Raw genomic sequence first — 11,768 nt, 5'->3', positions numbered from 1 at the left:
TCCCTGTGAGATGATGAACAAGGCAGCTGGCTTTGTACGGTAGATGGGGTGGGGTAAATTTGGGGTATTTGGCCTTGTGATCTTGGAAACTTTTTGTAGAAGTAGAGGGACAGGGTGGACTGTCCCTTACTGGATACCTGTACCCCCTCCATTTCGTTGACCAGGTGACAGAAGTGTCAGTTGCTGTAAAAGTCATAACTGGTCTTTTAAGGTACGCAAAAAAGTCACGACGACCACATCCATGTGTCTATGGGCAGCAGTAATGGGACAAGGGTGTATTTAAAAAAAAAAGACAAAGTTGAAAGGCAAAGGTGGGGTTTGGAAAACTATACTGAGAAAGTTTGGGGGAAGAGAAATTTTTACGTCTCAATAAGCCTCTCCCCTGATGCAATAATCCAAATCAGATCAAATTAAACTGAATTAGAAAAAAAAACAGGTTTAATGAATACCAACACTCCTAGATGGTTTTCTAGCCCCCTAGAGAGGAGACAGGGAAAGAAGACCTGAAAACCACATGTTTGTTCTCTGGGGTGCAGTTTAAATACGCTGTGGGAGTGGTCTTGAGCATCTCTGGGGAGAGGTCATCATTCAGCAGGCTTTCTCGGAGGTGGGGTCTGGGCTGAGTAAACTGCTAGGGGAGGGGGCTTGGGATGGAACTTCAACCCAAAGAGGGGATATGATCAAAATTTATTTATGTATGTGTGCCATTCAAAAAATATAAAATTTTGCACATTAACTTTATTTTAGAGTTATTATGGTCAGGCTCCTTGGTTTGCAAATGTCTGCAGTACTTGCTCAGACTCATTCAAAAGTGAGATGGAAGGAAGATCTTCACAACAGATAACTGCATAGGTTGTGAGCTGTTACTGAACCACGTGCCTTAAGAGTCAAAAATGGTAAGTATTCTACTGTGTATGTATTTTTTCCCACAGTCAAGAAAAAGCAAGGGGAGAGAGTGATGTGGGAGGGTCATATATCAATCTGTTGATTTCATTGGTTAAGCAATAAAGAAACTGCTTGGCTCTGATAGGTTAAAACATAGGTGGGAGGAGCAAACAGAACAGAATGCTGGGAGGAAGAGGAAGTGAGCTCAGAGAGACGCCATGCTCCCCTCTCCCAGGCGGCCGTGAGAGCTCTGCTCTCTGAGGCACACGTGATGAAGCTCCCACCCAGGATGGACATAGGCTAGAATCTTTCCCGGTAAGACTGCTGTTACACAGATTATTAGAAATGGGTTAGTCCAGGAGCAAGAGTTAGCTGAGAAGAGGATAGATATAATGGGCCAAGCAGTGTTTAAATGAATACAATTTGTGTGTTGTTATTTCGGGGCATAAGCTAGCCAGGCAGCCGGGGTGCTGGGGATGCAGCCCCACCGCTCCTATTACAACAAGAGAGGCCTACCAGCGGTTTGATAACTGCCCCCTTCCCTGTGTAGGCCAGTTCAGGGATAACGGGACCCACTTGAAGGGCTACAAGGGACCACTGCCGCTGATTCTCACTCGACAGGCCAGAGTTTGGAGACCCTGAAAGTGTGACTCCCTAAGTGATGTGGTACCCAAAGAGACATCTCTGTTGCCCTTTGTCACACTGATCACTTGGGTCTCTGGAAGAGTGCAGGCTCCCTGGATGCTGAGATGAGACTCCAGATGTTCCAGTTCAGGTGCTCAGGTCCTCAGTCCAACAGGACCGAGGCTTTGGGCAAGAGGGAGCAGGTACAGCCAGGGACTGGTACCTGATGACTCCAGAACTCGATCACCGCCGCCTCTGTCTGTGGTCTGAACTGCACCGCGAACCCTCAAACCAGCTCCACCCGCCCTCACGTTAGGGATCCTGCTGTCTTCATCCCCTCCCCGGCCTTGAAAATCCCTGGTCATCTCTTGACGTTTCCCATGCAATGTCACTTCATTCAGAAAGCGGCTCTGGTGCTCCCAGCCTTGGGTGGCCCAGCCTGTTGTAGTGGGCTTCTTAGGTCTCCTGTTTGGAGGCACCTGTAATCTCTGCATGAGGGTGGAGTTGTTTTGTCCTCCACTCTGCCGTTCCTCAAGAACTTGGCGTCATTAAAAAGAACACATCATTCCCGCTGTCTCACAAGATGAGAGTGGGGATACTAAGTCTTTCTTTGAGTTAAAAAGCAGAAGTGGCTGGCGGAAGTAGGGCAGACATCAGTCGCCATTGACCTACCCAGGCTGGCAGGTATTCAGAAGAAACGTGCAGGTGAGCTCGGGCTGGGGGTGCTGACTCCCCATGTTCTCTCGGTTTGTTTGTGAGAACAGATGGTCAGTCAGCAGCAGTGGGAATAGAGGTTTGACTCAGGGGATGCTTTTGGTATGATATTAAGGTTTGTTAAAAATGGGTCAGGTAATAGGGGGTGGTTGTGGAAAAGTTTCCCCAGGGGCTACGGAAAAGAGGCCAGAGTTTCATTTCAGCCGGCTATTTTAGGCTTACCCCAGGCAGCGGGGCAGACAAGACATCCTCTTAGGGTCCGATTGTTCTCTTCCTCTGACCCATAATAAATGAAGTTGCACTCCTGTTGCCAATAAGCTTTCGAGCATGCTCACAAATGCGCTTGCTGCTGGCCAGCCCTGTGGCTGTAAATGTTGCTCTGGAAGGTTCTGAAGTCACTGTTGTTTAGAAAACTGCTTTGGTGGCTTAGCATGGCAAACCCTTTTCTGTAAAGGGCTTGAACCACATCTCAAAGTGAGAAGAGCAACGTGAAGCAGTTTGACACCAGCACAGAACGCGAGGTCTCGAGGCAGGAGGATTAAAATAATAGTCTGTTCTAATTCCCCGAGTACCAACCGAGCCACCTGGACACCGTTGTGTGTCCTAACCCCGCCAGCATGAGCCACAGTTTCTGTTTCTCTGCCTTTCAAAGTGTGTGTGTGGGGGAATGGTTTTGAATATGCAAATGAATCTAACTTAATTAACTTTTATGACCACTGCTCCTTTGAGATAACCATGGGGGCCAATTAGATTCCATTAAAATTCAGTCATTTCCCAACCGTTTCAATGAGAGACCCCCATTTTCTCCAAGAAACCACAACAGAAATGTAAGAGAGCCAATTGGGATCAAGCGTTAGGCTGTCCTGAGCTCTGCCACCGGATGCCCCAGAAGCTGCTGACTGCTCCAGTTTATCTGAGGCCCCAGGAGCCCGAGGCAGCCGCAGAGCCACACCATTCCAGGTCAGCGAGAAACAGCTGGGCATGAAAGAATAAGGGTGGTGGCTTTTCAGGCCTTTGAGCAGAGCAGACGGCACGGGGTCGTGGTCTTGACCTGGAGTGTGGTGGGGGCTTGAGAGAAGCTTAGACCACTCTGGCGGGGTGTGTTCTCTTTCCACCAATCAGAAACGCCGAGTAAATTTATAATAAAAATGGAAACAAAGCAAAACCACAGAACAACACAACAAAACCCCACGACGTGGCAGAAAGGTGTTTCTAGGAAGAGCCTTGCTCTTCCGTTTTGTTCCCATCTTTTCCCCGTGACGGAACTTTCAAGGACTTGATGGATAGTGGAGATGGGGGTTTTGAACGTGTGTGTGTGTGTGTGTGTGTGTGTGTGTATGTGTTGTGCGTGTGTGTGTGTGTGCGCGCACGCGCGCGTGTGCACACAAGCCAGCACACATTTTAGCGCACACTTCCAAGACGGGAGTGTGTTTCCACTGCTGCCAACCATCATTACTACCCAGTGCCAGAACTTCCATCTTCCCACCCAACACTAGTGCCCAGCCCTGGCAGCCACCAGCATGCGTCTGTCTCTAGACACCTCACTTAGGTGGACTCTGAACTCTATTTGCTGTTTCTCTGCTTCATTTAGTCCGATGTCCTCAAGGTCCATCCATGTTGTAACGTGTTAGCATTTCCTTCCTTTGAAGCCGGAATACCATTCCACTGGGTGCCCAGGGCACACTTGCCGAGTCATTCGTTCTTTGGTGGCTTTTACAATTGTTGTAACTACTGCTACTACAAACATGGGGGTGAAAGTCTCTCTCCTAGGCCCTGTTTTGAATTCTTTTGAACAGGTACCTAGAACCTCTCTTTTCTTTAAAACCACTGTCAACCATAACTTGTCTCTCCCGTCCTAAGACAGCTGTCAGCGTTTTTTTTTGTGTCCTGGCCCCTGGATTGTTGTCTTTGACTAGGGAAGTGGGTGACTGCCCATCAATTATTTAATTCTCTAGCCTTGAGACTGTTCAATAACGCATTGCAAAGTTTTAGGGTTCTGTGTTGCCCCTGAGCTAAGGAAACATCCTGGCCTGTGATGTTTTATCATCACCATAGGCAGTATTGCTTCTTCACGCTACTGAGCTGTATCTAAAGCAGAGACGTCTCGAAGAGCAAAGCCGGTGGTCGCCTCAGGTGACTGTGCTCCATACCTGCTGCTCCTTGGGACGACCATTGCTGCGGGTGGAGTTCTCATGGAGCAAATTAAAAACAAGTTTATATTCTCATGGAGAGACTTTGAAAGTGCTGAGGAGCACAATTTAAAGCTAATTTTTAAGAACAGGTAGTGAGGAAAACACTCTTTTGTGAGGAGAAATAAAGATAAGGAGTCCTAGCTTTTTAGTGAAGCAATAGTTTCATCTTCTTTCAGGCAGATTAGCTTAACTGGGTCTTAAGGCGTTCCTCCGCCCTGTTCGTGATGAAGCTTCTGAGCCTGGATTATTGTAGTTCCAACAGCTATGGGCACTCACTCACCAGCTGCAGGCCTCTGGCTGCCTCGGACAATCAAAGCAAGTGTACACTCAGTGTTTCTCCAGCTCTGGCTTGGGTTTCTCTGTGAAACAACCCTGGAACTCACTCTGTAGACCAGGCTGGCCTCCAACTCGGAGATTTACCACCACCTGGCTAAGAACTCAATTTTTATTTGGTGTCAAGATATTAATACTTTTCCAGCCTTTATTACTGCCAATATGGCTTCTATCACATACAGATACTTTTGATCTTTCTTGATAAAATGAGACAGTTAAAAACTCATAATTGGGGGCTGGAGAAATGTCTCAGAGGTCCAGAGTGTGTTTGCACTTGTAAAGGACCTAGTTTGATTGCCCGTTACTCGTTCACAACTGTCTGCACCTGAAGCTCCACGGAAACCTATGCACATAGACACATGTGCATATACAAAAATTAAAAACGGAAACAAAACAAACTCAACTTGCTTTCATTTCTTTCTGTTCCTGTAGATACAAATGTGAGGGCTGGCGCTGTAACAACTGTCTTGGAAACACAAGGCAATGAACCAACATGCTTAGGAAGTTAAAGTCGGAAGGTAGAAGGAACTTGAGATCCCGGGGGTGTCTTTGAACAGCTGACCTGGCCCAACAGCTACATTTTTTTCAGTCATGGGAGAAAGAGAAACTATTTAAGACCTTGTTAGATGGAGATTCAGAGATTTTTCAGCTAAAAATATCACCAGTCATGTTTCCCAGATAAGGGACCTGAAACGGCAAATAGTTGCCACATTTCTACACGGTTTCAGGATGCTCTGGGAATTTGGCCTCCGTGGTCTCATCCAAAGTAAACAGCTTTCTCCCTTAGACATGCGGATTGCTATCTACTCACCAGCTTCTCGGGAAGCTTGGTCTTGATCCTGAACATCTCTTTCTGTTCTGTCCAAGTCTCGTTTCTGATTACTCCGGTCAGACACACCAACACAAGTCACTGAGGCTGTTCCGGGTCACTGTTGGTCAGAGCAGGAAGTCGAGGGGAAGGATTCGAAGCAGCCAGTCATGTCGCATCCACAGTCAAGAGCAGAGAAAATAGACGTGAGGATGCGTATTGCTTAGCTAACTTACTCAAACTCAGGGAATGGTGCTGCCCACAGTGGGCCAGGTTTCCCCGCATCAATTAATGCAATCAAATCAACCCTCCACAGACCTACCCATAGGCCAACTTGAACATGGCTTCAGTGGACACAGCGATGGCTGGCCAAGCCTTCCAGAACCCACGAAAGGTGGAAGGAGAAAACTGACTTCAAAGAGTTGTCTGTGACCTTCATATGTGCACGGTGGGGTGGCCCGTGCTCATTCCCTGCATACACACATAATGATGAAGAATAAGCTGCAAGATGAAGGCTGAAGGGGAGTTCTAGCAGAGAGACATGGTTTTGTTGGTAGGAGATGGGATTAAAGTAGAACACCATTAGAATACAGTAAGTTGTTACTATGTCCTGTGTGTATGTGTGTGCATACATGTGTTTGAATGCACACATACATGTACGCATATAAACATAGAGGCCAGAATAAGATGTCTTTGTCAGTTGATGTCCACCATATTTTTTTGAGACAGGGTATCCTGGTGAACTTTTTTTTTATTTTAAATTTATTTATTTATTTATTACCCTGATTAACTTTAACTTGACATAGCCTAAAGTCATTTGAGAGCAGAGCCTTGATTTAGGAATTGCCTGGATCAGATTGGCCTGTTTTATATCTACTGGGGGAGGAGGATTATCTTGGTTATTTATTGTTATAGGAGGGCCCAGAGCACTGCGGGTGGCACCATTCCCTGGGCGAATGGTCCTGGGATGTAGAAGAAAGCTTGCTGTGGTGGTTTGAAAGGAAATGGCCCCCAAAGGGAGTGGTGCCTTGTTGGAGGAAGTGTGTCACTGTGGGAGGGGACTCTGAGGTCTTCTAAGCTCAAGCAACACCTAATAAGATGTTGCCCATGAGTCAAGATGTAAGGACTCTCAGCTCCTTCTCTAGCACCATGTCTGCCTGCACACTGCCTTGCTTCCCGCCTTGACTAAAGGAACTAAACTTCTGAACTGTAAGCGAGCCATGCCAATTTAATGTCTTCCTTTATAAGAGCTGTCCCAGCCATGGTGTCTCTAGTAGAAACCCTGACTAAGACAGAAGCAAAGCATGAGCCATGACTGAACCAGTCAGCAGAACTCACCCGTGGTTTGAATGCACTTCCTTGGCTGTGAGTGCTTTCCCTGGTTAGGGGTGACTGTGTGGCCTGCCCTCAGTTTCCTGCTTGTGTTTCCCAGTGATGGACTCTGACCCGGAAGTGTTAGCCAAAGAAATTTTCCACCTCCCCTGCAGGGTGTCTTATCATAGCAACGAAATGAAACTAGAATAAAGGTCGTTGAGCCTGAAACTTGCTGACTTGGCTAGATTGATTGGCGAGCAAGCTCCAGGGATCCCCCTTTCTCTGCCTCCACACACCAAGTTACAGGTGCACGCTGCCATAGATGGCTTCTTCATAAATGCTGGGAATCAAATTTGGGTGCCCTTATGCTTATACAGCATCACTTAGCCCTCAAATTGTTATTAATTTAAATACAAAATGTCAAACAATGGTACAGAGCAAAGAACAACCATACAGTGCTTTATATTGATGAGTTTTTCTTTGCGCTCCTAAATTGGAAAATCCAGAAAACCTGGATTCAGTTATGGCTCTGATCCTCCTTGGTGGTGTGATTTGTAGTTTGTCATTCTCTCTCTCTCTCTCTCTCTCTCTCTCTCTCTCTCTCTCTCTCTTTCTCTCTCTATACACACACACACACTTTCTCTCTCTCTCTCTCTCTCTCTCTCTCTCTCTCTCTCTCTCTCTCTCTCTCTCTCTCCTTCCCTTCCTCTTAGCTTGAGCCATCTTTCAGTTTAAGATAGCTAGGTACCAGCCAGGTGTGGTAACACACATGTAAGGGAGGTAAGGAGGGGGTAGCAGGCAGGAAGATCGTGAGTTCAAGACAGGTATGGGTAATTTAACAGGATTCATCTCAGAAGTCGTGGGGGCTGCTGGTAAAACCCATCCCACAAAGTTAGACAAGGTGTGTGGAAGACTGTTAGGACCGAGTGAGTCTCTAAGTGGTAGTTAGGGCTATTATCAGAATAGTTTTCAGGCAGGGTGAAGGAGAGAGAGAGAGAGAGTGGGAGGGAGCGACAGAGAACCATAGTTAACCCGCCCCCAGCCCTCCTCTGACTGAAACCTTGGTTTATCTGTGAAAGCAAAGCTAATAATACCACCCAATAAACACGTGTGCTTAGGAGTTAGTCTGGGGTAATGCTGCGTCTGCCTGGGAAATTGGTTCTGACATCACACTTTCAACTCACGGCTGGCAATCAGTTCGATGCTCTATTGTTGCTTGCTTTGGAAAGAGCAAGCCTGAATCTAAGCTTTTCCCTGGTTACACTGCTTCTGCTGAGCCCGTTGCGTTGATTATAGGTCTCACATCTGCAGCTGCTTGTGTCATCCTTGATGCACCTCCAGACGCACAAATAGCCCATAGGAAACACAGATATTTCCAAAGTTGCTTTTTTTTTCTCCTGCCCCTTTGTGTGTCCTGGGAAGTAGCCAGGGCACACAGCATCTTTTCTGCTTTATTGTCCTAAAACCTTATTCCCTTTGGAATCTTCCAGAAAAGAGGTAAGCGCCTTCAGAGGAGCGACTGTGTGTGACCTTGGTTGTTCTTCCTGATACAGGACAAAGGACAATAATAACTGCTCTAGAGGCTGTCGGGAGCCTGAGCAGACAAAAACAGAGAACACCTGGTGTGTGGCAAGTGGCCAATAGACATAATCGCTCTTAGTGTTTTTATTAATAATAACAAGGAAAGCACTCAGAACAAAGTGACATTTGAACCCAGTCCTGAAAAGACTGGTTTGTACTTAATAGTCAAGAGGCTACCCATCAATATTTTCCGTCTGACTTGGAGGGAGAGACAAGTGTTAGTATATGTAAAAATCTAAATCTCAATGCTATAGATGAAGGACATTTCAGCAAATCGAAAGCTACTGAGCAAGACAATTGGAGCTGACCTCTGCCTGTGCAGCTGTTATTATTGTTATTTAATCGAGCAGATGTCACCCCATAACATATTGCCAGGGCCTTAGAAGCCATTGAGGATGAACCTCTCTCTGCCTCATGGAAGACTTTGGCTTTCAACTCCCAATTCCCTGGTGACGCTAAGAAGAAAACATTACAAATGCCATCTCCCACAACAACTTAATCCTGAATGAAAGAAAACAAAACACAGCAAGAACAAAACCTTTGGCCCCGAATGGAGGGGACAAGCCATTCTATAAGATGACATCATTACATACATACATCTCTTCCCTTAAGAGTTAATCCAGCTGGGCCTATCATCTAGAAGACCACTCCTTGGGAAATCTGATAGACCTGAAGAAGTGTTCTGGGGATGGGAGGAATAATTACCCCTTCATGAGACAATGTACTTTAGCCTCCCAGAGGCCCCTCCCTCAGGGAACTAGTTTGCAGATCTTCCCCCACAGGCTCTGCTTGGTCTATGAGTTCTAAATTCAAAAAGCATAATTTCCCTTCTGTTTCTCTGTCTTTTCCCAGGAGCCTAATGTGTGCTTTCATTGTCTAAGCATGCATTCCCTGACTCTTTGGACTTTTACACTTGTCCTCCAAAGCCCTACTTCCGCTGTGTGGCTGGTCTCTGTTGCTAAACACCCTGGTTTTCTTAAGCCCTAAGTCAAAAGTTGGGTCCCTTTTCCTCTTCATCTCTCTCCTCCTGGCAGCTACCAAGATTTACAGCTGGCTTGCTGTCCAGCCTACTGTTTTTTTTTCTTTTTTCCAAAGCTCTTTGACCTTTCTTCTGAGTCTGCTTTTAAAGTCTTTTATTAATGAGACTAAGAACCCCAAAGGGAACCTAATTTCCCTGGTAGCGATGTTGAAAACAGTTCCACTATCGGTTGTTGGGTGACGATGTGTAAGGCAAGCTCTCCCAGCTTCCAGCACCCAGTGCCACCAGTTTCTGGACCAGAAGACGACAGGTAACAGGAGCTCTGGGACCAGTCAGATATGTACCCTTCCTGTCAGTCACGAGGCTGAGACCTATTCGTAGACTCTCAATTCTTTTGGACTTACAATGGTAATATCCATCTTGTCATTAGTCTCTGATACATTTGTAAGGGTAACTTTGGTTTTCTGTTTGCAGATTAAGCTTTTCTGGAGGAGATAGTTCACAGCGAAGTGCTGAGAAGCAGTAGCCATTCTACAGGGAATTAAAGGGTTGTATGGAGATTCGGGGGGTGCAGGGATGAGAAGAAGGACAGCCATTCTAAAACTCTCCTGTCAGAGGAAGTTGACGGGATCATGTTAAGTCCTTAGTACAGCTTTGTTGTCTGCTGTCCTGTTTGAGGCAATGGTTATACTGATGGAATCCAAACAGAGATTTCTCCCTTATCCCTCTACAGCCATGAAGGGACATCGGGGGTAATTTATGTGAAATGCATCATTAAGCAAGCCTGTGTCTGTGTGAGTGTTCAAGAGTGTCCATCACACATTTAGATGGCATAGTTCATTTCATACCTAGGCTTCAGTGTGTGTGCGTGTGTGTGTGTGTGTGTGTGTGTGTGTGTGCGTGTGTGTGATATTACCTATTGCTCTTACTGCCACAATGAGGAAAAATAGCATGAGATTAAATCAAACACACACACACACACACACACACACACACACACACACACACACTACAGTCAAGAATAAACACGGAGCCCAGGCCTCAAACTTGCTCTGTAGCTGAGGCTGACATCGAACTCCTGATTTTCCTGCTTCTGCTTCCCAGTACGCAGATGCCAGGCATGTACCACCATGCCCGGCTAGTCCTTAGTTCACACTCGTTGCAGCATAGTGAGTTTGTCTAGTCCAACTTCATCACAAACGTGTACCCTACAAAGGCGATGCCGCAAATCAGAAAAGGTTCAGCTCCATTATAATCTGTCCCACACTGACAGAAATGTTTTGTGGCTTGTGGCTTATTTGTTCTAGGAGCTAGAAAGAACAGATTAAACTTACTAGAGAGAAAAAGAGTGTTTATTAGTGGTGAGGATGGAAATGCCAGGCTGTTGGTAAAGTCTTGTATTTTGAAGTTATAAATTATTTATAGGACTCTAAGTATGTTAATAAAACAAATAAAAATGTAATACTTTAATAGCCTAAGGTGGGTAATATAGGTTGTTTTGGTGGGGAAATTAGAATATTATGTTAATTCATTCTTCATGAAGACATATGCATTTTTAAATGAATTGCTAACAAAGACCACATTGAGAAAACCTTTCAACTTTCTTGTTTTAATAGAAGCTGAAATTGAGATTTCATAGGTATTATAAATGGTTTCAAGGAGCTATAATGTGAAAAATGAGAGTAGATTTCCTATAACTCCTTATCATAGAAATTATTTCTTCTATTTATTTTGTATTTAGTGTTACTTTTCCTAACTTCTTATAGTTTGGATCTTAAATATTCCTCAGAGGTGCTCATGTGAAAGGCTTGACTCCCAGCCAACGGTGCTACTGGAGTAGTGGTAGGGTTGTTGTTGTTGTTGTTGGGACCTTTAAGAGCCGGGGCCCCTGGGCAGTGATGGCACATGCCTTTAGTTCCAGCACTCGGGAGGCAGGAAGATCTCTGTGAGTTCAAGGCCATCCTAGTCTATGAGGTGAGTTCCAGGACAGCCAGAGCTGTTACACAGACAAACCCTGTCTGACCCCCTCCCCCCACCAAAAAGAGACAGGGCCTAGTGGAAGTTATGCGTTCTGTGGTGCGCCCTTGCAGAGACTACCGGGTCTCTTTCTTTAGCTCTCTTTGCTTCTTGGGCTCAGGAGGCAAACAGCTTTGGTCCCTGCCATGGTATTCTGTCCCACTATTGTGGCAGAAGTGTAGAGGGTGAGATCAAAACGGACAGAAATGTGGACTGGAAACGGTGCCCCATAGCAAGCACAATGCAAAGGACACAGAAAGGTCCCAGCTCTGGGCTGGGCACAGACACTACCGGGCATGTCATTGGAGTCCCGGAGGATAGG

This window comes from Microtus pennsylvanicus, chromosome 20, assembly GCF_037038515.1.
Source record: "Microtus pennsylvanicus isolate mMicPen1 chromosome 20, mMicPen1.hap1, whole genome shotgun sequence".
NCBI lineage: Eukaryota > Metazoa > Chordata > Mammalia > Rodentia > Cricetidae > Microtus > Microtus pennsylvanicus.
The sequence above is the reverse complement of the archived record's forward strand: the minus strand, read 5'-3'. Positions refer to the sequence as shown.